Here is a 26,651-nt window from a genome sequence, read left to right as displayed (position 1 = left end):
TTACACCGTGCCATCATCTCATGAGGATTTCACTGTGACGTGAGGGTGAGTTAGGATGAGCGGATGGAAATTCGTGATCACGAGGGTGAGGGAGGAAAGAAATGGTGAGGGTGAGGGAAAGGAGGCATGATGAGGTGAGGGTGAAGGTGGGCCAAAATTCACTGTTTGAGGGCGAGGGTGGTGGCCCGAACTATTCTCCGTGCCAACGCTTTTGTCTGTGCAGCCCGTTATGAATTCCCGTTTCCAAGCCCTACTTTTTAGGGTGAACATTCGCGGAGAAGACGTAGTTTCTGCACTGTGGAGGTACACGAGGCGAACACGAAACTCCGGTGCTGCACACCTTCCTCGTAGTCTTCTAACTCAAAAATCCTATTTTTTTTAAATTGTGTAAAGTATTCGGTGAAACACACTGCAAAGTGCGCTAACGAGGGGCCACTGGCCGGGCCGTACGTATGGCCGTCAGTCCAATGGGAACCATGGTTCCCCAGTCAACATATTCCTTATCAGCTCCGAGTCTACAGTAAAACCTAGTAGCGCTCTTATACCTAGTAGGACTGTTCAATTCCCAAGTTTTAGGCCTTCTTTGTCGGAACGAAGTCCGATTTCAACTCGGTGAGGGTTCGAAGAATTGCCTGCAGCGCAGAAAACCTTTTAACGATATTCTACTGTCAAATCAATGCCTGTTGGCGCGTTGGTGCGGATTTTTTCCTATTTACACTGTGAGTAGTTCAGTACAGTCATATTTTCTTTCTATTTTCTCTGGAAATGCGCTATAGGAAACCGGTGCCGCAATGTGGTGCGCAAAGGTGAATGCTCTAGTCTTACCATGAAAATAAAGCAGCACTTAACTACCTTGGTCTGAATGATCGCTCGCTCCACCTTGCTTTATACGATGCGCTAAAAAAGAAAAAGTACTGCTCTCCGATTGAAATGAACATCTCGTGGTTTATTCCTGTCCCTGGTAAAACCTGTGACTACGTAATCGTGAGCCTGATTTTTTGATCAAATTTTTAGCAGGCATGGTAGGGAATTCACACATCGTTTCGGTCAGGGGTAGCCGTGGAAAACAAAAAAAAACACGACCAGTTTAGCTTCCCTATGAATCGTGGGCTAGCACCATTAGTCCTGTTTCATCATCATCATCATCAGCCTTACTACACCCACTGCAGGGCAAAGTCCTCTCCCATGTCTCTCCAATTAACCCTATCCTTTGCCAGCTGCATCCACCCTTCACCTGCAAACTTCTTAATCTCATCCGCCCATCTAACCTTCTGCCGCCCCCTGCTACGCTTACTTTCTCTTGCAACCCACTCCGTTACCCTTAAAGACCAGCGGTTATCTTGCCTTCGCATTACATGCCCTGCCCAAGCCCATTTCTTTCTCTTGATTTCGACTAGGATGTCATTAACCCGTGTTTGTTCCCTCACCCACTCTGCCCGCTTCCGATCTCTTAACGTTACACCTATCATTTTTCTTTCCATGGCTCGCTGCGTTGTCCTTAACTTAAGCTGAACTCTTTTCGTTAGCCTCCACGTTTCTGCCCCGTAGGTGAGTACCGGTAAGATTATGCTGTTGTACACTTTCCTCTTGAGGGAAATTGGTAAACTGCCACTCATGATCTGCGAGAATTTTCCATATGCGCTCCACCCCATTCTTATCCTTCTAGTTATCTCCCTCTCATGAGTCCTGTTTCACACGGTTTATATTGACCTTCTGTGCGGTTGTTTGGCCTGGACATGCTTACTTTAGTTGATATATCATATTGACTTGTATATTTACCTTTATCGGGCGACCACGTTTCGCCGCCTAACAAGTGTTATCGCACAGCGCGGGACGCGCCTGCATCTATCGGAAGTTTCTGGCAAGTCATTGATGCTTCTATTCGCTGTCTGTTGTAGAAGAACCTTATGTTATCTGATTTCAACGCCTGACGCGAATGGTATAGACCTTTGTGGAAGGCACGCGGGTCCCAACGATTAGTCTGGAAAATTCGACGACTGCTATATAACAGCCGACGCGCTTGACCCGCGGATCAGATTTTCGACGATCGCCGACCGTGTTCGCCGCTACCGTTGTGCTGTATGTGTAGACTCTTTGGTGGGCACAGGTTCGCCCAATAAAAGTTAGTTTTGTCTTTCACAGTATTGCTACTGTGTTATTCAACGTCACCACCACGTGACATCTGGTAGAGGTGCTTTGTTTTTTTTTGTTCATGTACCGGACGCCCCCGACAAGCCGTGATCCAAGCCCGGACCGCACAGAGAACACCAACGTAGTCCCAGACAATCGAGCAAGCCGCCGTCTTCAACAGCAGCCCCTGGATCACGGACCTCTACCTGCGAAGACCAAGAAGATTGTGTCCGAGGCAACCCCAATGGCAGCCCCAGCGTCCCCCATCGTGCTGCAGCAGCCCAGAGAACCACCGACGTTCTGCGGTTCCACATTTGAGGACCCGGGAAGCTGGCTGGAAACGTATGAGAGGGTCGCTACGTTTAACAGCTGGGCAAGCGGCGACAAGCTGCGACATGTCTATTTCGCATTGGAGGACGCCGCCAGGACGTGGTTCGAGAATCGAGAAGCCACCTTGACGACGTGGGACCTGTTCCGAAGCAGCTTCCTGCAAACATTTACAAGCGTCCAGCGAAAAGAGCGAGCCCAAGCTCTACTGGAGACCAGAGCGCAGCTTCCGAATGAGACGATCGCAATCTTCACTAGGGAAATGAGCCGTCTGTTCCGGCACGCCTACCCGGAAATGTCCGAGGAGAAGAAACTCCGCCTACTGATGCGTGGTGTAAAGGAGGAACTTTTCGGCGCAATGATACGAAGCCCACCGACGACAGTAGAAGAGTTCCTTCGCGAGGCCACCAGCATTGAGAAGACACTCGAAATGCGGAACCGATTATTCAACCGCCGCACGAACTCGACAAACTACGCCGGAGTTCAGTCACTGGCCACCGACGACCTGCGCGAGACCATCAGGGCAGTCGTACGATAGGAGCTTCAAAGGATCTTCCCTTCACCGCAACCTCAAGTGGCCCCAGTCGCCGAAATTGTCAAAGAAGTCCAGCGATCGCTGGGAGTTCCCGAGGTACAACCACAATAATCGCAGCCCCAGCCAGAAGCGATGACCTACGCCGCTGTCGCCCGCCGTCAGGGTCCCCTCCACGACCGCGCCAGGACCCTGTACCGCCGCAATTCCGTCGACCACCGCCGCCGCCGCCAACACGCCCACCAGTCGACCAGCGCAGCTACCCGAGGAAGACCGACGTTTGGAGCGCTCCCGACCACCGCCCGCTCTGCTACCACTGCGGGGAAGCCGGCCATGTGTACCGCCGATACCCATACCGCGACCTGGGATTGCGAGGGTTCGCCGTGGACGCACCGCGCCCTCGGGGAGGCAAACGCCCTCGTGACATCGCCGACTACCTCGCCGCTACTCAGTGGAGCCCTCGACGGCCGTCCCGGTCGCCGTCACCAGGCCGCTACCTGTCGCCGCAGCACCATCCATACACTGGCCCAGCACGGGGCCGCTCTGCGAGCCCATATCCGGAAAACTAAAAGCAGCAACCGATGGAGGTGCGGTTGTTGTTCGTCGAACTGACGAAGATCCTCCGCCGCCGACGAAGACGACGCAGATACCGTCTCGACGACATAATAACGACACGCCGCCGTCCCGACGAAGTCAGGAAGCTAAGACTACACCGACGAAAGACGACTTGACGACGCGCTGTTGCAACTCAGTTCAACACGACGCAGCCGTGATCCGGCGCCAAGACCTAACTGCAACGCCAGACAAAGAACCACCGACCTCGACGTGCTTTTCGACGGCCACGCAGTTACCGCCTTAGTGGACACAGGGGCTGATTACTCCGTAATGAGTGGACACATCGCCGCCCAGTTGAAAAAAGTTAAGACCGCATGGGAAGGCCCTCAAATTCGGACCGCTGGAAGACACATCATCACGCCGACTGGAATCTGCACGGCAAGAATAACCATTCATGACCGCACTTACCCTGCCACCTTCGTTATCCTCCAACAGTGTTCACGAGACGTCATTCTCGGTATGGACTTCCTGAACCAACATGGCGCAATCATCGACCTGAAGTCGAAGTCAATAACGCTGTCGGAAGATAAAGCGATACCGCCGGAGAGCCCTCGTAGTCACAACGCCTTGAGTGTGCTCGAAGATCAAGTGAGCATCCCGCCTCGCTCCAGCGTTGTTATTTCGGTCGGCACCGAAATACCCGCTGACGTAGGTGTCATCGAAGGCGACCAACGTCTACTGCTAGACCGGGAAATTTGCGTCGCAAGAGAGATCGCTCGACTGCATGGAGGGAAAACTGAAGTGTTGCTGACAAACTTCAGCCAGGAGTTCAAGCACATCAACAAGGGCACGACGATCGCGTACATCGAGGATATTCTGGAAACCAGTAATGCGTTTGTCCTCTCGGATTCCGCCGCATCTACCCCGACGACCATGGTTCCTGAACCAGACTACGACATTCATCCAAGTCTCCCCGTGATTAAGCAACAGCAGCTCAGAAGTCTGCTCCGACCATACAAAGGCTGCTTTTCGACGTCATCGAGGATTCGAAGATGTAATCCACATCAATGGTTACAAATCTGAATGCCTGAGCAGGTGTAGTAAAAAAAGAGGTGGGGTTGCTTTTTACATAAAAAGCGCTGTTCATTATGAAGTAATGGCTGAAGACTGTGCTATGTTGTCCGACTACGAAATTGTTTTTGTCAGATGCAGAACTTTCGTAATTGGCGTTGTTTATAGGCCTCCCGGTGGGTCTCTGGTTGAATTTTTCCGTCGATTTGAAACATTGCTCGATTCTCTGTCGTCACTGAAAATGCGTGTGGTAATTTTGGGTGACATTAACATTGATTTGTTGCAACCTGCTAACACATCAGTTAATGAATTTGTCGACCTGTTATCAATGTATGGCTTTTCAAACAATATTGCTCTGCCTACTCGCGTCTCTGCATCCAGTGAAACCTTGATTTATTTGTGTCTGACTAATCATGATAAAAGTGACGTGAAAGCGGGAGTGCTTGTAAGTGCGATCAGTGATCATTTACCTTTGTTTTGCTTCATTCCTAAGCGCACCTTTCCACAGGTTACCATAGAACACTCGACAAAAACTACGCGGGTGATAACTAATCGCGCGATAGATAATTTCCGTCAAAATATTGCATCTGTAAACTGTAATGAAATTTTAGATAAAAATAAATCTGATTCAAACCTTTTATACAACAGTTTTCTCGAGAAAATTATTGAAATTTACGTACGTTCTTTTCCTTTGGTAACTGTTAGAAAGTTTAAGAAAGCGAGGAAACCCTGGGTTACCTACGACTTAGTCAAGAGAATAAAAGCACGAGATAACCTCTTCAGCAACTTCCTGAAATATAAGGACGTAGAAATTCTTAAGCAATATAAAAAGGTCAGGAACAGGCTAAATGCCGCTAACAAATTTACGGACATTCTTTATGATCCTAAAAAAACTTGGCGCACCCTAAAGGACCTATTGCGGCACACAAAAAATAGCATTCCCCAGGAACTTGCGTACGGCGATAAAGTGCTAAGCGGTAAATCCCTCGCTGAAGTATTCAATCAGCAGTTCTTGTGCTTCGGCTCCTTTGACTCGGAAGTTAGCAACAACTTTACGGACTATATTAACACCAGTTTGCAAAATACTATGTATCTTCGTCCTGTTACACCTACAGAAATAGCACACATTATTAGCAATTTAAAGAACAGCCCTTCTTGTGGCTATGACGGTATTAAAGTAGCGCCGATTAAAGCAGTCGCGGATTTATTATGCAATGTTCTTTGTGACTTAACAAATATTGTGTTTTCTACAGGCACATTTCCGGATAACATGAAAATTGCTAGGATCGTCGTCTTGCATAAAGGTGGCGCAACTGATTGCATTACTAATTACCGGCCGATATCCATACTTCCAGTTTTTTCTAAAATTATTGAAAAAGCCTTAAATTCCAGAATAACTGGACACATGCAAAAACATAACCTTATATCCCCGAATCAGTATGGTTTTCAAAGAGGTAAATCCACTGAATCTGCGTTACTTGAAATACGTGATAAAATTGTTGCCAATATAGAAAACCAACAATACACAATAGGCTTATTTTTAGACTTTAATAAAGCATTTGATTCAATTAAACATGACATACTTTTTTCCAAATTAACCTTTTATGGAATTAGAGGCATTACTTTAGACTAATTGCGTAGCTATCTATCACACCGCTCCCAATTTGTGGAAATCAACAGCATAAAATCAGATTTAGCAGACATTAGGTACGGCGTTCCGCAGGGTTCTATTATAGGTCCTACGATTTTCCTGCTTTATATCAATGATATCGTGGCAATACCAGAAACACCCGATATTGTGTTATATGCCGATGATACAAACGTTTTTTTCTCCTCTGATAACATCTCTACTCTAATTCCTCTTATTAAGAACTGGTTAGATTCCCTTTCAGCATGGTTATCGGCTAATCAGTTGAGCCTAAATGTTAAAAAAACAAAGTATATTGTTTTACTCCTATTAATAAGCCAGTTAATTTCGCATCTTCCTTACTATTTCAATCTCAACCACTTGAAAGGGTTTCCCAGTACAAGTTCTTGGGTGTATTCTTCCATGAAAATCTACGGTGGACGCATCACGTAAGTCCCATTAAACGTAGCATAGCACAATTAATTGGTATGCTCAATAAGCATCGCACGCTGTTACCTTTAAAACTTAAATATCAGTTATACTTTTCTACTATTCATTCTAGATTACACTATTGTCTACTTATCTGGGGCGTCACTTCTAGGGCTAACTTGGAAACTCTATTCCGAATGCAGAAAAAGTGTCTTCGTATTATTCATAACCTCTCGATGTACGAACATACCTCTGAGTACTTTCACCAGGACAATATTTTAAGTGTCAATAATCTATATAAACAAAAGTTATCCGAAAAAGCATTTTTAGAATTCATAAGTAATCGTGATAACTTTTTTCTATATATACTAATACCACAACTAACTACACCTTAAGAGCTTAAAACTTTATTAAGGTTAAAACTAGAACAAACTACGGCAATCAGCTTTTACAGTGGCAGATTCCTAATTTACTTAATAGTGAGCACGCTTTATTTGATATCATGCAAGATTTCTCAACCATTTCAATATTCAAAAACAAATCAAAACTATATTTTTCCAACAATTGACTTTTGGCCTTTCTGTATCTTTATTTCTTCATTTGCATTATTTATACCTATTAAGTTGCATTGACCTATTGTATGTATAATTGTGTCTATTGTATATATAAGTATGTATATGTGTGTATTATGTGTATATATGTATACATTTTTTTGTGCACTGTTGTCTGCTGTGCTCGTGGCGCCACGGGCCTAGTCAGGCGGGTATAGTCTCGCCTTTTGCTCCGGCGCCATGACAATCTTGTATTGTCAGAACTATAATAAACTTCAAACTTCAAACCAGTCGCCAAGCATCGCATAATCACCGATGAGTGCGCTCGACCACTCCGCCAGAGCCCTTACCAAATTTCGCCGCGAGAACGTGAAGCTCTAAGAGAACAAGTCGACGAAATGCTGCGCGACAACATCATCCAGCCGTCGAAAAGCCCGTGGGCATCCCCTGTTGTCCTGGTGAAGAAAAATGACGGAATCCTACGTTTCTGCGTCGATTATCGTCGTCTCAACAAGATCACGAAGAAGGACGTATACCCCCTCCCACGGATAGACGACGCCTTTGATCGGCTCTGCAACGCAAAATACTTCTCGTCGATGGACCTCAAGTCTGGCTATCGGCAAATAGAAGTCGACGAAAAAGATCCCGAAAAGACCGCCTTCATCACCCCAGACGGCCTCTACGAGTTAAAGGGTATTCCATTTGGAATGTGCTCGGCGCCTGCAACGTTCCAGCGCGTGATGGACACGGTTTTAGCAGGATTGAAGTGGCAGACCTGTCTCGTTTACTTGGATGACGTCGTTGTCTTCGCCGCAAATTTCGACGATCCCCTTAGGCGACTTGCCACAGTACTAGAGGCCATCAAGTCATCAGGGCTCACTCTGAAGCCAGAAAAGTGCCGCTTCGCTTACGATGAGCTTCTGTTCCTAGGCCACATCATCAGCAAGTCTGGAGTCCGCCCTGACCCGCAGAAGACAGCTGCCATCGCACAGTTCCCGCAGCCCATCGATAAAAAGGCAGTGCGTAGATTTCTTGGCATGTGTGCCTACTACAGGCGATTTGTCAAGGATTTTTCACGCATCGCTGAGCCGCTGACACAGCTAACTAAATGTGACGTCGAGTTCAATTGGGGAACGCCACAGACCGACGCATTTCAAGAACTCAAACGATGCATGCAGTCGCCGCCCCTACTTGCGCACTTCGACGAGCACGCCGATACCGAAATCCACACTGACGCCAGTAGCCTAGGCCTCGGTGCCGTCCTAGTCCAGAGAAAAAATGGGCATGACCACGTGATAGCTTACGCTAGCCAGTCGTTATCAAATGCGGAAGGCAATTATTCTACAACCTAAAAGGAATGCCTCGCCATCGTTTGGGCCACAGCGAAATTTCGCCCTTACCTGTATGGCAGGCCATTCAAAGTGATCAGCGACCAGCACGCATTGTGTTGGCTAGCTTACTTAAAGGACCCTTCAGGACGGCTGGTACGGTGGAGCCTCAGACTACAAGAATACGACATCACTGTAACCTACAAGTCCGGACGAAAACACTCAGATGCCGATTGCCTATCACGCGCCCCCATTGACCCGCCGCCGCAAGATGACGAGGATGACGACGCCTACCTTGGAATAATAACCGCGGAAGACTTCGCCGAACAGCAACGAGGAGACCCGGAGCTAAAAGCCCTAGTCGATTATTTGGAAGGGCACACCGACGTTGTCCCTAGGGCATTTAAGCGTGGATTGTCTTCGTTCACGCTTCAAGACAACCTACTCGTGAAGAACTTCTCACCAGTCCGCGCCATCTTCTTGTTGTTCTGTCGGCGCTGCGTCCAGAAGTACTGCATGCCCTACATGACGATCCGACCGCTGGGCACCTCGGTTTCTCCCGGACGCTATCAAGGATACAAGAAAGATATTACTGGCCGCACCTAACCGCCGATGTCGCCCGTTGCGTCAAGACATGCCGAGACTGTCAGCTACGCAAGACACTGCCGACAAGGCCAGCGGGATTACTACAGCCGATCAAGCCTCCTTACCGACCTTTTCAGCAGATCGGGATGGACTGGTTGGGACCGTTTCCGACATCAACTTCCGGAAATAAGTGGATCGTCGTGGCGTCACACTATCTCACCCGTTTCGCTGAAACTAAAGCTCTGCCGAAAGGCAGCGCAGCCGAAGTGGCGAAATTTTTTGTCGAGAACATCCTGCTGCGACATGGTGCTCCAGAAGTCCTCATCACCGACATAGGTCTAAGAGCCCTTGCTGCTGGGCTAGTTGGTTTTGGTTCATAATTAAATAGTTTTTAGGCGCAAAAAAGGACAAGACAGATAGGGTAGGTGACAGGACGAAGCGCCAACTTCCAACTGATTTTATTGCATGCGTGAAACGTACTTAAATAGCTTGTCGTCACATGCGCAGATGGGTCACCTAAAGCTCAAGTACGACTTGATAAGGCGCGCTCCAGGAATTTCTTTTCACAGTCGTACAATACTATCGATCTGTCACTTGTTAAACGCGGGATTGCTTCGCTTTGCCTTGAATCCGCTCTCAAAAAGTCGTGCCCTCACAAAATGTGGGACAGTTTTTATAACCAATTGGCTAGGCTTTTTGCAGCCGGGTTCCCCCGTTCGCTCGTGACTGCGGTGGTTGAATGTCTCCTAAACAAGACAAAGAATTGTACTGGTAGAGCTAGGCCAGAGGTCCCTCGAGAAGAGGTAAGACCAGTGGTGGTGCCATACGTGCATCGTGTGGCCCATAATTTGAAAAAAGTGGCCAGCCGCCATGCTGTACGGCTCGCCTTTTCGGCACCGAGAAAGCTAGGTGGCCTTTGCTCCCGTACTGATAAAGAGAACAGCAAGGAACGAGGCTGCGGAACAAAGCACAGGAGACCGTTCGTAAAATGTGCTGAAGGGGTGGTCTACGAAATCCCCCTGTCTTGCGGGCACTCCTACATAGGCCAGACTGGCAGGTGCCTGAATGAGCGAACGAGGGAACATGAGAGAAACGTAGAGCAGAAAAAGGAAGGCACACATCTAACTAAGCACATTAGTAAGTGCCCGTCCCGCAATTGTGAGCCTTGCTTCACTGATGTGCGCATTCTGGGCAAAAGCTGGAATACTAATGCTAGCGAGTTGATAGAAGCGTTTTTTTATCAAAAAGAAAGGCGACCTGTGCGTAAATGACACATCGATAGTATTGTACGACTGTGAAAAGAAATTCCTGGAGCGCGCCTTATCAAGTCGTACTTGAGCTTTAGGTGACCCATCTGCGCATGTGACGACAAGCTATTTAGGTACGTTTCACGCATGCAATAAAATCAGTTGGAAGTTGGCGCTTCGTCCTGTCACCTACCCTATGTGTCTTGTCCTTTTTTGCGCCTAAAAACTATTTAATTATGCACCGACATAGGAACGGCTTTTACAGCAGAGCTCACGCAAGCCATTCTGCAATACAGCCAGACAAGTCACAGGAGGACAACTGCCTACCATCCGCAGATGAATGGTCTCACGGAGCGGCTGAACATGACCCTCGCCGACATGCTAGCAATGTACGTCGACGTCGAGCACAAGACATGGGATGCGGTCCTGCCGTACATAACATTCGCTTACAACACAGCGGTGCAAGAAACACAGATCACGCCATTTAAGCTGGTTTACGGTAGGAACCCGGCGACGACGCTCGACACCATGCTGCCGCACGTCACTGACGAGGAAAATCTTGACGTCGCTACCTATCTCCAGCGTGCCGAAGGAGCTCGACAGCTCGCCCACCTACGGATTAAGAACCAGCAGCGCACCGACAGCCGACACTACAACCTGCGACGACGCTTCGTCGAGTACCAGCCCGGCGACCGTGTTTGGGTATAGACCCCGATACGCCGACGAGGACTGAGTGCGAAACTATTGCGACGCTATTTCGGACCTTACAAGGTCATTCGACGTATTGGCTCACTGGACTATGAGGTCGTGCAGACGGCATTTCGCATTCACAGCGGCGCCGCGCACAATCTGAAGTGGTCCACGTGGTGCGCCTTAAACCCTTTTACGGACGCTGACGAACTTCCTTATTTTTGTTTTCCTTGCTACGAGTGCTTTCCTTTATTTCGTTTGCAGCATCGAATCGATGATTTTCTAGAGGGGGTTAATGACATGTGTATTTATCTTTATCGGGCGACCATGTTTCGCCGCCTAACAAGTGTTATCGCACAGCGCGGGACGCGCCTGTATCTATCCGAAGTTTCTGGCAAGTCATTGATGCTTCTATTCGCTGTCTGTTGTAGACGAACCTTATGTTATCTGATTTCATCGCCTGACGCGAATGGTGTAGAACTTTGTGGAAGGCACGCGGGTCCCAACGATTAGTCTGGAACATTCGACGACTGCTATATAACAGCCGACGCGCTTGACCCGCGGAACAGATTTTCGACGATCGCCGACCGTGTTCGCCGCTACCGCTGTGCTGTAAGTGCAGACTCTTTGGTGGACACAGATTCGCCCAATAAAAGTTTAGTCTTTCACAGTATTGCTACAGTGTTCTTCAACGTCACCACCACGTGACAATATGATGTAAGTTCGCATGACATTGCATCATTCAACACTTGTACTGCAGTAGAGCTGGTCATTTTCTACATTCAGAGATAGCTGGGAGTCCTGATTCCACTCCAGGCTCAGAGGTGCAGCGGTTAAGCTAAGCGGCACTGGTCTTCGATGGCAGGTGCTGCCATCGGTGCTGCTTGTGAGACCGATAGATGTTCCTGAGGACTCTCTCGCGACTAATCATTAAATTGAACTGCCATGGTGGGCAGTTTGCTCACAGTCCGATGGTCAGCTTGGGATGACGTCACAACGTCACGTGACCAAGGTTGCGCACGAGCTAGAAACAGGCTTCGGGTAGACACAACTTTTCGGCGGATTCGAAACGATAGGGCACTAAAATGGCAACCACATTAATAGTTTGCTAATGGCACAGGGAGTTAGTGACTACCATCATTCAGCGCAATGCTGCATTTTAGCGAGCTTTTTTATTTTGCAGTTGCCTGAAAGCTTTAATGAAGATGGGAAAGAGGGCGTCAAGCTTCAAAGCTACTCTATGATAAGCTAAGCATTGATAGCGTACTGTATGATGGTGATGAACCAAAAGCTCCTCGCTTTACACTTAGTGTAATGCGACCGACCTGCAGGAGTTGGAGCAGCGCAGAGAAGAGGTAGACGAAGTGCAGCTGGGATTTCGAGTGAGGTTGGTTGAGGTTGAGGTGTTGAATGCTACAGGTGGGGTTAGCCTTGCTTTATCTGCCGGCAATTGCTCCACCGCAGCGTCCCTTCGATATTAACAATGCCGCATCTACCTCGATAAGCGCACAGTCTCTTATAATAGCACACATTCTCTCCCGCAGTCACCATCTACGCACACAATCAATCCACACAGTTCACATCACAGTCCACTCCAGAAGTCACCATCTATTCACATATTCAGTCACAGTAGAACATAGGCCATTGTAGTGCCACGCTCCATACACACATTCACTCACAGTATAAAGTAGTCCACTCCAGAAGACACCATCTACGCACAAATTCAAATACAGTAGACCATAGTCCGTTCCTGCTTTCACCATTTAAAAACAAGATCCGTGTTCTGCAGAAATGTTAAAAGAAGGCGTGCAGCCTCCCTTCTGCATGCCTGGTTTCCACTCGGGTAGACAATGTCCTGCACTGTGCTGTGACGTGTTCCTGTCTTCTTGAAGGAAGCGAACATCACATGACTTTCGCGTAGTACTCTGGGCAGTACATAATATAATGTTCGATATCCCCGCACACACCAGATAAAGAGCAGAGCTGAGACGATGCTATGCCGGTCTTATGCATCCAAGCAGGAGTGCGAGCAGAGACCGTGCGAATTCGATGTAGAAGGGTCGCCTGAGATCTTCTCAGACCCTTGGTCACACATGGCTTGTGGGACGCACTCCACAGGGTACTGAAGTGATCGAGCACCGTTTTCTTGCAGAGACTTTTCCCATCTTGAGGTACTTTTATTGATGGAATCCTTGAGAGAGCTTTATGGGCGAGACTGTCTGCCATCTTATTACCGTTGATTCCTATGTGAGAGGGCACCCACTGGAAATGAAGAGTAAAGCCTCTGCTGTGGAGATTCTGCACCAAGCGCAGAGAGCTTAGAGACAAGGCGTCAGTAGGGAATCTGCGCTCTAACCTCTGAAGGGCAGATTTTGAATCTGTTAGGATGACAAAAGGTTGAGCCGGAAAAGACCCTAACTTCCGTAAAGCCGCCTCAATGGCAACACTTTCAGCTGTTGTGGAGGATACGACAGCAGTACAGCGTACGGACCACTTGCAGTCCAAAGAAGGAATGTAAAAAGCCGCTGCGCTAGCTTCTTTGACCTTGTCCACAGAATCATCTGTGAAAATTTGAAGATGGCAGGCATACTCTGTTTCCAAGTATTCCAGTACAAGCGAGCGCGTTGCTGCCAAAGGAGAGCTGCGCTTTGCGCTCACATGGGGAATTGTGACCTTACAGTCAAGGGTCGGAAAAGACCAGGGGGGTTTCAACCGTTTCCTTTACCTTCGGACATTAATGCCTAAAGAACTAAGAGTATTGAGTGCCAAGTAAGCCTTCGACTCATATCTCTTATAGAGCCGCTGGAGAAGGGATCGCCCAGCTACCGTCTCTCCTAAGCGGTCAAGATGCATTAATAGTCTCAGAGAAGCGATAAGGCTAAGAGGTTTCGATAGGGACTCATGAAGTACTGCCTTATTCGCAGCCGCCTGGGGAACTCCAATGGCTCTTCTTAGGCCCTTTCTGTGGACAACTTCGAAACGCTCAAGTTGTGATGCCGAAGGGGAAATTAAAGGTAATTGATACATTATCCGGCTGACCACCAGCGCTTCATGAAGTTCCCGTAGTCTTCCCGTAGGGACAGTACCGCTTTGAAGATGCTGCCGTCCTCGAATATTCAAATTAAACTAGGTAAATTAGGAAAAATTAGCTAAACAAACAGAGCTGAGGCGACAGGCGATCGAACAACGTCTTCGTCTTCCTCTTCTTGACGCCTGTGCGTGTGTCCGTCGCGTCGCCGTTCGACCAACGCCAACCGGCCTTCGCTTCGAATAAACACCTTTACATTAGAAACAAATCAAACTGACTCCGGACAAAAAGAACTCAGACCCTCAAAATGCTAAATGTTAATTGCAAACATTGTCCTAAACTAGGCAACTGTGTTGGAGGCGCTTTTGCATGACCATGAAGTAGCGGTTTTGTCAGAAATATAACTTAACAAGGTGATGGTTCGGGCTAGGGGTATGCGTTATGATCCGTAGCGCAGCGCTTGTGTTTGTCCCTTGTTTTGTTTTTTTTTGTCAGAAACTTGGCTTAACAACGCAGTGTTTGACAGAGAATTCGTTACCACTGCCTACAGTTCGTAACGAAAAGGTCGCGATTGCAGAGGTGTAGATGTCAGCATTCGTTTTAATCATCCCTGCGAATTTTACCAATGCCTGATGTACCCAATATAGAGCGCATTTTTTCACTAGCGCTATGGAAACGTTAGATATATTATTGGATCAATATACGGTGCCCTCAACTCTATCGTCGCCGTATTAGATGAACTCAAACAATATTTGTGCACGAATGTTAAACCCAGTAATCGTATTCTATTTTCAGGATATTTTAATTTGCCTGAAGTAGACTGGTCAACTTTTCAGTTAAAAAGAATGACCCCAAGATGAAACCATAGCGGACATTGCTTTTGCATACCATATTTCAGGGCAATTCTTAATCAATGCTCGACCTATTTTTTGTTAGCAGATAAATTACTGCCAAAACAAATTGCCAAATTGTAGCTGGAATATCCACCACAAAGCTGTACTGCTCACTACTGCAGACGCCGCATTAGATTAGAAACCTGAATATTCATCCTATCGAAACTTTTATCAAGCTTTCCTTGAGATACATTATAACTATCTCGGACTCTTGATCACTAATGACCTCACTTGGACTAAGTACATTGACTACGTAATGGCTAATGTTAATTGCAAGTTTCTCTTTAGAGGAGACTTTTGAGACTTGCTACTCCTGCTGACCGACTGCTCGCATACAAAACTGCAATTCTGCCGATACTAGACTACCTAAGCATGCGTTATTTACGTCCCTTTCACTAAAACTTACATGAAGATAGAAATGGCGCAATGAAATGCAGCTCGCTTCATTTATAATAGATTTGGACGTACGTCAGTGACAACTGTTTACTAAAAAGGGACTTGTCACCATAAACACAATGAAACCGGGTGTCACGACTAAAATTTCTCTTTGACATATTAACGGCCAATATAATTCAGATCTCACGAGAATAATTTCTTTTTCATCTGGTTACGCCACTAGGCAAAGATATGCCCACACAGTAAGGTCATTTGCCACGCGCAATAAGCGTTTTAAGTTTTCTTTGGCTTGACGAACAGTAATTGAATGGAATATCCAAACTAATGACCAGTTTCAAAATCATCTAAGTCAACATTTCTTCGACGTTTATAGTCATTATACGACGCGTGCAAACTACGCGAGTGACGTTCGCACTTCCAGGCGGGTGCATGCGATGCTCTGCGCTCCAAAGAGCATCAAGAACGAAACAGACCTGCGTGCTGCTGGCGCACATCACTTAGGACGATATAGGAATCAATTCAGGAGACGCTGCCGAAAAACACTGCACTTGACGCGGTTCCCGTTAGTAAGTATACAAGTGGTCAGTTCAAACGAGCCGAGTTCAGGACAGTAACGATCCGCGCACATCACAGGTGAGCCAGAAAAAGAGTGATGTACCCTACAGCAAAGTAGCTGTCATGACGGACGAAGCACCATGCAGCACGGCGAATGTTTGTACGTACGTGCAGCGCACCACATACCAGCGTTAAAAAGCACTAAAATAGCTTGTAAACTACACCACTATATGAAATGGCTTTCGTACTTATCGGTAGTGCTTATTGAGATTTTCCAGCTTCTGCCCGATCTGTTGTGCTGAATACGGCCCTTCGCCTGCCGGCAGGCCTGCGTTCAGGGAGTCCGCCAAGGCGCTGTATATTTTTGCATTGCGCGTATTTGACCGCCGAGCCGAGAGATTGTCCTCCCAGATGCGTATCAGTGCTTCTCTTGTGGCAACAGACCAGTTCACACGCTTCGGCTCACTTGATGTGGCAGCGTGCATCGCGGGCTCAGCCGACATGGTGGCAGCCATTGTGTCAGTTAGCCGCTTGACTGAGGTAAGGCGCGCTCACATTAGCGGGAAAACGCGCAACGCAGGACGTTTTCCGCGTGCCGCTTCCCGCACAAGCCGGTTTTCTCCCGCGGACAGCCTGCTGTGCCGTCCCGCAGAGCGATGGGTTCGGTTTTTTCCCGTGCCGCTGACGAGAACAGCCAATGGGCGCCGACCGTGAACCGTGACGTCGGTCCCAGTTCAGTGACCCCGTCGGCGGAGGCTGAGGCTGCGCGCGTCCGGCCGGCCGGCCGGGCACTCGGCGGCTGCTTTGCCAGGGCGACGGGAGGGGAGCTAGCAGACGATCAAGACTAGAGTCACTGGAAAAACTTCAGAGTACCGCATTCGTTTGCCCCTCGCCGCCGACGCGTTCACTGGCCCAACCGTACCACGTGACCTTGGGCTGCCATATACCTTCCAAGCGCCGGGCGGGCCGGCTGAGTTAGAGCGCAGACATCGCAGGTCCCCTACGATTCTTGTTTTCTGATTGTCGCACTCGTGTTTGACTGCAAGGAATCATGCCTGGCTGCTGCGCCTTCGGATGCAGCAACCGAACCGAGTCTGGAAAGACGTTTTTCTCGATTCCGACCGGGAAAAATGACCGAGAGCGTCGTTCTGCGTGGCTACACAGAATCGGCCGGGAGAACTTCAAGCCTACGAAAAACTCCCGCGTGTGCGAGGTAAGTACACCTTGTTTGTGCTTTTCGGCACTGTTTTAGAAGATATTTAAGCGAAGTGCACGCGGTGTTAGCGATGCTACGAAAATAGTTCATTGCAGGGATCGTTAGCGCCTCGCACTCTTGGCGCGCGTACACGTGCTCGCGTTTGTTGCTCATCGCACGCGATTATTCCGTGCTCGTGGCACGCGAAGGAACACTTGTCTAGAGTCCACTTGCCACGCGAGAATTCCGCGTCCTCACGTGCACCACGTACTCGCATGATTTCCCCGCGCACGTGAGCGCGCTCTCGCCTCGAGTCACTCGATCCATGCACCTGATTGTTTTTCGCAGACCGTGACGATCACAGTCAATAAAAACATCGTCAGTGCATGTCATGCGTCCGCATAACGGCCGCTTTCTGTGCAGTTGTGTTGGCATAGGTAGAAAAATAGAAATGAGTTAAATGTTAGCAATCCTTAAAGCTGCGTGTTTGCGGCCACGTGCGCGTTTGCACCCAAATGAGCTATTTTAGTTGCGTAAACTTCTAAACCTTTTTAACGTATTCTTTGTCTCTTGAGTTGGTCTTTAAACTTGTTATTGCAGCTATCTTTCATGTTTTTCTTGTTTCACATGTCTGAAACAAAGCTTCATTCAAAAAGCCCTGGGAGCCTCCTTGGGCAGCCCAGCGTTTGGGTGACCAGCATCACACTTCTAACCATACAAAATTTGCAGGACCACTTTTGTGCAGAAGACTTTGAGAAGGCTAGAGTGGATGGGAAGAAGAGGCTAAAGCACAAAGCTGTTCCAAGTATTTTTTCTCACCGTGTGCCAAAAAAAATCAGAAAGCCACCATTCGCCCGCCTTCCTAATTCACCAGCAAACAACTTGGCTGAAGAACAGGCTGAACCTGAAGAGGAAAACTTGCTAATAGGTAATTTTCCCCCTAATCAAAATGTCTTTTTCATACATACACTGCGGCAGTGCGTTGTCGGTCAGTTATCATGTAGCCACATGTAATGCAAAATGGACAATTTCGTACTTGAATGTAACTGGTATTGATCTTCTAACTTTTTTACGATCTGAATCATGGCTTGATACGGTGACCAAACAGAGGAACATCAATTATTTCATTAACACTGCCCTTTTAAGTGTAGCACTACAAGTAATGCAGTTGGATATGTTGGTACAAAAAGTGTTGGAAACCAAAAAATTGCTATGAAAACTTTTGCAGCTGCTGACAGCATAGCAGATGGACTCAAGTCTTCAAAAGAGCCACATGATCATGATGAATCTGCTGATGTGGCAACAGAAGTGCCCATAACCTCTGATATTCAAGAGGATGCACCTCCCAACATGTTCAGTGAAGTTGACGTACTGAAACGCCAACTTAACTTGGAAAGAAGAAAGCGTGCAAGGGCGGAAATGGAGTGTGACGCCCTGAGAAGTTCTTTTAATGGACTTCTTGCAGAAGACCAGCTCCGTGTCCTGCAAAAGGGAACAATGAGAGGGTCATCATGGACTCAGAAGACAATTCAGGAGTCTCTGAAGGTCAGACTTGCCTGTGGGGGAAGAGGTTATGAGTACCTGAGAGGTAATGGCTGGCCGCTCCCTGCTGAACGCACACTTCAGAAGCATATTGAAGACATCAAGTTTACCCCAGGTATGCAGCAATGTTTGCAGCTCTATAATAACATTTTCCAAATTCCAGGTGCAACTCAGGACTAGCTATTGACTTCACCGATGATCACATAGCAAGTACAGCTACAAATATTAGGCGGCAGCAGAAGGCTTGCACTCATCTTTTTAGAAAAGATTTTATAAATGCTCTGATAGTGACAAGGGAGGTTGTTTGAAACACTGGGCTGAAGCTTGTAATTTTGAATTTCAAAGAAAACTAGCAGTGATCATTCCAGCATGCATGTTTTTCAGCAAAGATACACTGTAATTATGCTCTCTACAATACCCTTGAACTAATGTTAAAGCTATCAAACATAATAAAAGGCTCTTTTCTTGCCATTCTAGGTATTCTTGAAGAAGTGTTTCCAGCTTTGGCATCAAAAGTGGCAACATTCCACAATGAAGAGCGTTATGCGGTTCTAATGCTGGACGAAATGCAACTGACACCTGGTTTGGACTATGATATTACAACACGCTCCGTCATAGGTAAGGCTTCATCAAAAACAAATGCGGCCTGTTGTTTACATATCAGGCAGTGTAGTTCTCTTGCAGCTAAAACCAATGCAGTAATGAGCACTGGCATGTGATACTTAATTTAGCAGTGTGGAAACAAAAATGAAATGCAACTAATTTTTTTACTGCACTAATTTCAATATCTAAGGGTTAATGACTAAATGTGTGTGTATAGGTACACACAGAAAGCCGTTCAAGCATCCCTGGAATACCTTATATTTGTGTAGTTTTAGATGAAACCTGTTATACCTGATAAACAAAGCTATCAAAGTGGTGTCCAACTTAATTTGCTTAAGCTTGCTGCATGACAGGCTTAGATGCTTATGTGCTACTAAACCCAACTCAGCGATATTTGTTTTGATTCTATTTTTGGTGCTTTCCTGTGCTAATAAAACACACTACATGCTTACTTTATAATGTATGCTGGACAGCTCTGCACTGCTATGCCCCAAATAAGCATTCTTGAAATATTCTTCAGGCCGCCCCACTCTTCCTTCCTCGGACCCAAGTGCAGAACTTGTACTGGCCACACATGCATTGGTTTTCATGCTTGGTGGAATTGCATCAAGATGGAAGCAGACTGTCGGGTATCATTTCACAGGTAAGTAGCAGTTGGAAGTTAAAGGGTTAAGTGAATTTTCATGTAAAGTTGGGAACAACACAATGTTTTCACTTTTCATATGTGCATAACTGCAGGGACTGTTTGGCCAATTCCTAAAGAGTTGCATGCCGGTGATGTGTAACATGGAGTAGCAACGTTCCTCCTAGAATCTTTACTGAACTGCCTACTTTTTCTTGGATGGTAGCGAGTTAATGCACAGGGCAGGTTTACAGAAAGTGCAGTTGATGTTGGTTAAGACCACCTAGTGTCTCAGACAATGACAACCCACAGAATAAAGCCGAAATGAGTTGTCCGTACTGTATAGACTGTTACATAGGTATGCGAAGTGATGTCTCGCACAACTAAAGCAGCATCCTTGGCACGACTACTGATGACATGTCATCGCTGGTACTTAGTTTACTTGCTTGCTAAACCTCCTAAGCGGCTGATGAGTGAACGAAGATAGCATGAAAAAATGAAGCAAGGCTTCAAGAAAGTGGTTATCGACTTGGCCTTGTGCCCTGCCATGTTGCCTGTGTGCCAGCCAAGTGTGGAGCGGGTGAGAGGCACCACTAATAGCAGCATAATGCAATAAATGCAGCATCAGTATGCATATCCCTATGAGTAAAATGTGCAAAAAATAAATGAAAGGTTTCAGCATTTTATTTTCATTTCAGCTGAATCCTTTGATGCAGCCAAAGTACTGGACTTGCTATTTGAAATCATCAGGCGCTGTGAAAGCATCGGCCTATCGGTGGACTGCATTACGTCAGATATGGGTGGAGGAAATCAAGCCATCTGGAGGCTACGTGGAATCATGGCCACTAAGTATGGTCGTCCAAGGACCACCTGCCCCCATCCATGTGGAAACAACCGAAGCCTCCATTTCCTTGCGGACGCACCCCACCTGCTGAAGCACTGGCGCGGGCACCTGGTTCGGCAACAAAAAATCCTTCTAGACGACGACACGGTGCGGAAGAACAAGTTGCCATCCAATGAGGTAAGTTGCTGTATAAGTCTCAACCCGTCTTTTATTGCTGTTCACCACACAGCATGCACAATGGATTTTAATTATTTGAAAAATGTTGCGACTTTTGCATCTGCAATGAAGTGTGATGCATACTTCAGTGTGATGCATGTATAGGATTCAGCTCAAATAAATACAAATATGGTTTTACAGTTTTATTTATTTATTCAGATAACTCAAGTGTCCCTTTGTGAGGGCATTACATGAGAGGCAAGCGCCTGCAAACATACAAAATGCTACATTAGCCTACACATGTAAATCGACAGTGATCATTTGCTTCTTCTGCAGGTTTCCATCAAGTACCTAGAGCAGCTATGCGAGATTGACGAGAAGCATAGTCTGAAGCTTGCTCCACGCCTGAAGTTAAAACATTTAAATCCAAGTCATTATGAAAAAATGAATGTAGGCACAGCATATGCTGTATTTAACCATGCAGTAGCATCTGCCCTACGGCTTCTGGTCGAGCAGGGCAAAATAGACGAAGAGGCCCTAACGACAGCATGGTTTGTGGACCAGGTGTTCAAGTGGTTTTCCCTCATGACATCTCGAACGCCAACTATGGCGTTGAGTGACCTCTGCTCTGAAAAGGGAAAGGAAGCTGTGACCTTCCTGAATGACTTCATGGAGGTCATCAGGAACCTCCGCATCATTGACAAAGCAAAGACGAATGCAACATGGAAGCCTATCCAGGCCGGCATAATAATAACAACTACAACTGCACTGAACTTACGTGAACTGTATGTGCAAAGCAAGAATTTGAAATTTCTGCTATTGAGTCGCCTCTGCCAAGACGCACTCGAGAACCTATTTAGCACGATAAGAGTTAAGTCGCCCGTGCCCAGGGCACGGGAATTCAAGTATACTTTGAGAGTCATTGTCCTGGCACAATTTTTCAAGCCAAGCAGGCATGGCTCTTACGACATTGATGACTCTGTTCAGCTAACAGATTTTCTTTCCTCCCGATCTGACTTGGCTGAAGAACTAGGAAATATAAATATGCCAGAGGAAGTAGGACACCTTGAGCCTGAAGAACAGCAGTCTCTAGAGTATGTCGCTGGTTATGTAGCACGCAACATTATGAAAAAGCACAAGCTCTGTGAGAGCTGCACAGCTTTATTGGCCCAGCCGGCAAAGAATGAAAACAGGTTTTTGGCACTCAAGAACTACGTTCCAGACAAGCAATCTCTTTGCACACCATCTGAAAATGTTATGCACCTCATAGAGTGCGTGGAGACTTACTTCAGGGAGAATGAAGAGTCTCTTGTCATGGGAAAAGCCAACATTGATCAAGTCAGAACCCTCATTGCAGCCGTGGAGCCCACGTTCACGGCTTTTCCTGTATGTCACAATGTTGCAGACAAAGTTGTGCGTGAATTTTTGTTGTGTAGGCTGCGCTTTGCACTGCATGCAAAAAATGAAATGCTGCAAAGGAAAGCAGCACAGAACTCTAAGTGCGGATCAAAAAGTGTTGGCATGCGTGCAGCTGTTTCAACTGTAAAGTGAGCTGTAACTTTCAGAATGGTCTAGCTCTTCAAGCATAGATTCTGTGTCCATATCAGTACGTTGTTGCACTGTGCTAAGAATCGACAGCGGGGTACCATTATTCTACGTTTTGTGTGTCTCAGGCTGAAAAGGATGACGTGTTTTTGTAATATGGGCTTGTCACTGTCTTTAGTACCCTTAAAGGTCTATAGACACCACATCTTTGCTTGCATGTTTTCTTGTTTCAAACGATGCGTTAGACATTCGTATACATGGAGCAGCCTGTGGTATTCGTGTACAAATGCTAAATAATTTATAATTGAATTTCTTCTTGATGCTGTTCCAGTTTCACCAAACGACGACTGTGACGTCAAGTTGATGGTCACTTGATCCACTAGAAAAACTGATATAATTCCTGACAGGTCATTTTTTGTCATTGCAGGTCTTGAAAGAGGCTGGATTAAATGTTGTAGTGAATTGAAACTACACATCAGCGATTATATTAATTTTTAATGGATCACGTGACCAAAACATTAACTTGAAATGACAGGCGTAATTGGTCAATGAAACCAAAACAACATGACAGAAGAAATTCAATTATAAATTATTTAGCAGTTGTAGGCAAATACCACCCACTAACCCATGTATTCTAATGTCTAACGCATCGTTTGACAGAAGAAAACACGCAATAAAGTTAGGTGTTTATAGTCCTCTAACAACAATGGCCATGTGTGTTTGGTGTGAAATGTGTTTTGAATTTGGTCACATATGATGTTCCATGCTGAGTTCAGCCTTCAGGGTCAGGCAAAGAAGAAATTATTCCAGTTTGCAATATTTATTTATTTATTTCTGACTCGTGGCTCATCACTGCAAGCTGGTTCTGGTTTTTTTTTTAAAACCTGACCAAGTCTTTGTTGAGGGAGTCGGAAGGCACAGATATTGAATGACTGTGCCTCTGTGTCTAGTCTTTGTTAGCCATTCCACTAATGCTTAATTTGCTGCACTATGTGGGAAAAAATGCCTGCAGGAGTTTTGTGAGCTGAACCCAGTTAGTGCTGTTCATTGTTGCTGTTATTTTTTTTGTATAGAAGCTGTACGCATAGCATAGAATTTTTAAAATTTATTCAAGCAGTTTGATGCATTTGAAATGTTCTTGGATTGCATTGTTTAGGTGGGTTGTAAGCACACATTCATATTTGTGTGGTAGATGATGCTTTATATACTGTCATCTTGGCAAAATGTTAAGTGTATTTGAGAAGCTGTTCTGGTCCGTGCTTAGGATGAGAGTACTGGCTCACTCTGCTTATTATGGCTTGTATGCAAGGCTTTGTAGCTTCAAAAACTATTTTCTGTATTCTTCAGAAAGGATGAAATCAGACTTTGCTGTGGTTTTGAGGAGGTACTGTGCAATCGGTGTTTTCTGGTGTTCATGCTCTTGCAGTTTCATTGTCATATGTACAAAATTTTATTTTTGTTCGTATGCACCAAGGGTGTTGCTGTTTGAGAGTTGGTACTTTTAAATTGTGTTTTCAGCACAAGGTAGCTGTTATTGTTATGTTGTACAGCAAACTCCACTTGCTGTTCAAGATGACTGCAGGGGTGATATGTGTTTCTAGTCTTGCGTGTGCTGTTTGCAGTGCTTCTACTTTGTTTATTTACACTGGTGGTGTTAGCCTCCAGTGTGTTCCGTAGGTGAAGCAAACTTGTTTGCTTCTGGAGGTGAGGTCAGTGATGTATACTTTTGGAATGAGTGTTTGCTTGGAACATGCGGATGAAGAGGAACTGGCTCACCGGCATATTTTCTAAGAAACAAGGCTTGCGGGGAAGGTCCTGGCACCAGTCACCAGCGCCCGCTGTTGTGAGTTGTAAGAGGGTTCCTTTCTTGTGTAATGCTGTGCCTTCCCAGTGGTGACAGATGAGGACCTCCGTTGGCTGAATATGTCTCTGTCGGTGCCATTCAGCTGCAGAGTAATGCAGAGTAGTTTGTTTATGACAAGGCAGACAATTTCATAGCTCAAACTGTATCTGCTGATCCCATGGGCTTTTTGAAAGCTTTTCACAGATAGCAAAGCATCCTCTGCAGTGCCATCAAAATTTAATGTATGAAAGAAATGCAGTTGCTTCCACTATTACTACTCTTTATTCTTTAGTCAGTGATTACTCCACTTAACCCAAGGGCGCAACAGCAGGGGCATTTGGTTTACCTCACTGCCATTGTGATTATTGGCGCTGCAACTGAAACTAGTTTGCTAGCACAGTAATTACAGATCGTGATACGTTCCAAGCAACACATGCATTGAAGCTTAGTTAAAGTTGTCTTTATAAATCCGAGAAAAGAAATCATAAAATTCATTAGGCTTCAGAACTTGTAGCTTCCGTACATGATGGATGTTACAGGCAGTTTGCTAGTCGGAAGGAGCAAAACTAAGCCATTCTTAATTTCTTCTTCAGGTGTACCTCCACTTCCAAGTTTCTTCAGCATAAGCACGTTTGGCTTATGTGCCATAAAGAGAAAAAAGGCACTGTCACTCATTTACGTGCACTTTGTTACAGGTGACAAAGTGTCTTAGTCGACCCATTTTTGAAGTTTGCATGGTGTGCCTACTTCATGATCACATTTGAAGGAGAGGATTTACTCAGAAACACAGGATGATGAAGGAAGAACGGGATGAGCTCTATTTGATAACCCCATTAAGGAAAGCAATGTGTCTAGCCACAACACTTAAACAGGAATGGTGAAAGCTTTGTGATTACGGGAAAAAAATTTGTATCACAGCAAAAACTATCAAAAGCAAAAAGGTGAAAGCTTCATACCTGTAGCGAAATTAAAAACAAGAATAAAGACTCACCTTATGACAAAAAAAATATATTATCTAGAATTAAGTAACCTAAGTGCTCTTTGAAGAAAATCAACACCAGATCTATCATTGCCATGCGTCCCTTCCCAACCTATCAATGAGAGGTGCCTCAGGAATCCCCCTAGCTAACTTGTCTTTTAATTGTCCTAAGACTTCTGTGCTTCTGTACAGCAGATAAAAACTACAGGGTTTACAGTGTATATGCAGATATTGAGCATTATTTTATTAGGTTAAGCACCATATTCTCTTGGTCAGTTGTTTAGTAAACGACCAGTCTGCCTATATAAACAGACCTACGTCTATCTTGCAAACCACAGCTCCTGCACATTCAACAAGCTTTGTGACATACTTCCTATTTCAAACCAGTTTCTTCACCATAATTAAGCTGAAAAGTGTATAAAAGCTTGACTACTTGTGAGGGGAGTGGGAGCCAACGAACACTACGTCTGTGTTGAACTGTTCTGCTGCCATTTCAGAACAGAGATAGGGTGGAAGCAGGGCAAAATCTGAATTTTTTTCTGCTGTTCCTTTGTGGCACTGAGGACAGTGGGTCATCTATATTCTCTGCACAATTTCTGAAACAGGCTTTCTGCAACAGCAGTGAGCACCGACATGTTGGTCTCCTTGAGTATGTCTCTGCAATTAAAGCTTCTTTGAGTGTTTTCACTTCTCCAATCCTTCTTTCTCCGTCCTCTGTTTCTTCGGCAAGTCTCTCTCTAAAAAGTACTGCCAACTAGCGCAAAGTTCCTCTTTATTCATGACTAAAGCTGTAGGCTTGCGGTCGGCAAAATGAAAGCAATGTATATGTTATATATGGTATCAATAAATGGATGCAAGGTGGCTATCGCTTACCGCGCAAAAAGCGTTCATATTGTTTACTGCCTTGCTTTCATTGAATGTGTAATTTGTAACTGTATCTTTATTACAAATGAAACTGACCTATACAAATAACATTCAAGAAAATATTACCAAACACTGCAAGCATATAATATTCAAGTAACTCATATTTTGATTTATTTTCCTTTGGTCACCTACACACAAGATTTCAGAATCTGACACATTGCAGTCCTTTCTTAAAATATGGTCAATACGAGGCCCATAGTACTTCCTCTTTTCCACTTATCCTTTGCTCATGTATACATACGCATTTTGAGCTTGAAACCGACGGCCAGGTGATATTCACAACACATGCTTCAAATTTTGAGCTTGTAATGAACTGAAGTCATCATACTTATGTTTTATGTTGAAATGCTACGGTGCATACCCAAATGATGTTGTGCTTGATCCATAACAAGAAATACAAACCAACAGAACACCCAGTAGCTTTAGTTTCACTCTGTCACTATGTGGCCACATA

General features: G+C 45.8%; 1 protein-coding gene and 1 long non-coding RNA gene across 3 annotated transcripts in view; both read left to right on the top strand.

The window, feature by feature from the left end:
• Window positions 1-26,651, top strand: part of LOC144106403 (uncharacterized) — a 563,571-nt gene that overhangs the window by 270,646 nt on the left and 266,274 nt on the right. The gene's annotated exons all lie outside the window — the stretch shown is intronic.
• On the top strand, window positions 17,947-19,622 carry LOC144106341 (uncharacterized). Its single transcript, XR_013308976.1, has 3 exons — window positions 17,947-18,067; window positions 18,368-18,796; window positions 19,159-19,622. It is a non-coding gene; the product is annotated as an uncharacterized LOC144106341 (long non-coding RNA).

Source organism: Amblyomma americanum, chromosome 10 (genome assembly GCF_052857255.1).
Source record: "Amblyomma americanum isolate KBUSLIRL-KWMA chromosome 10, ASM5285725v1, whole genome shotgun sequence".
In the NCBI taxonomy this organism is placed as follows: domain Eukaryota; kingdom Metazoa; phylum Arthropoda; class Arachnida; order Ixodida; family Ixodidae; genus Amblyomma; species Amblyomma americanum.
The sequence above is the reverse complement of the archived record's forward strand: the minus strand, read 5'-3'. Positions and strand labels throughout refer to the sequence as shown.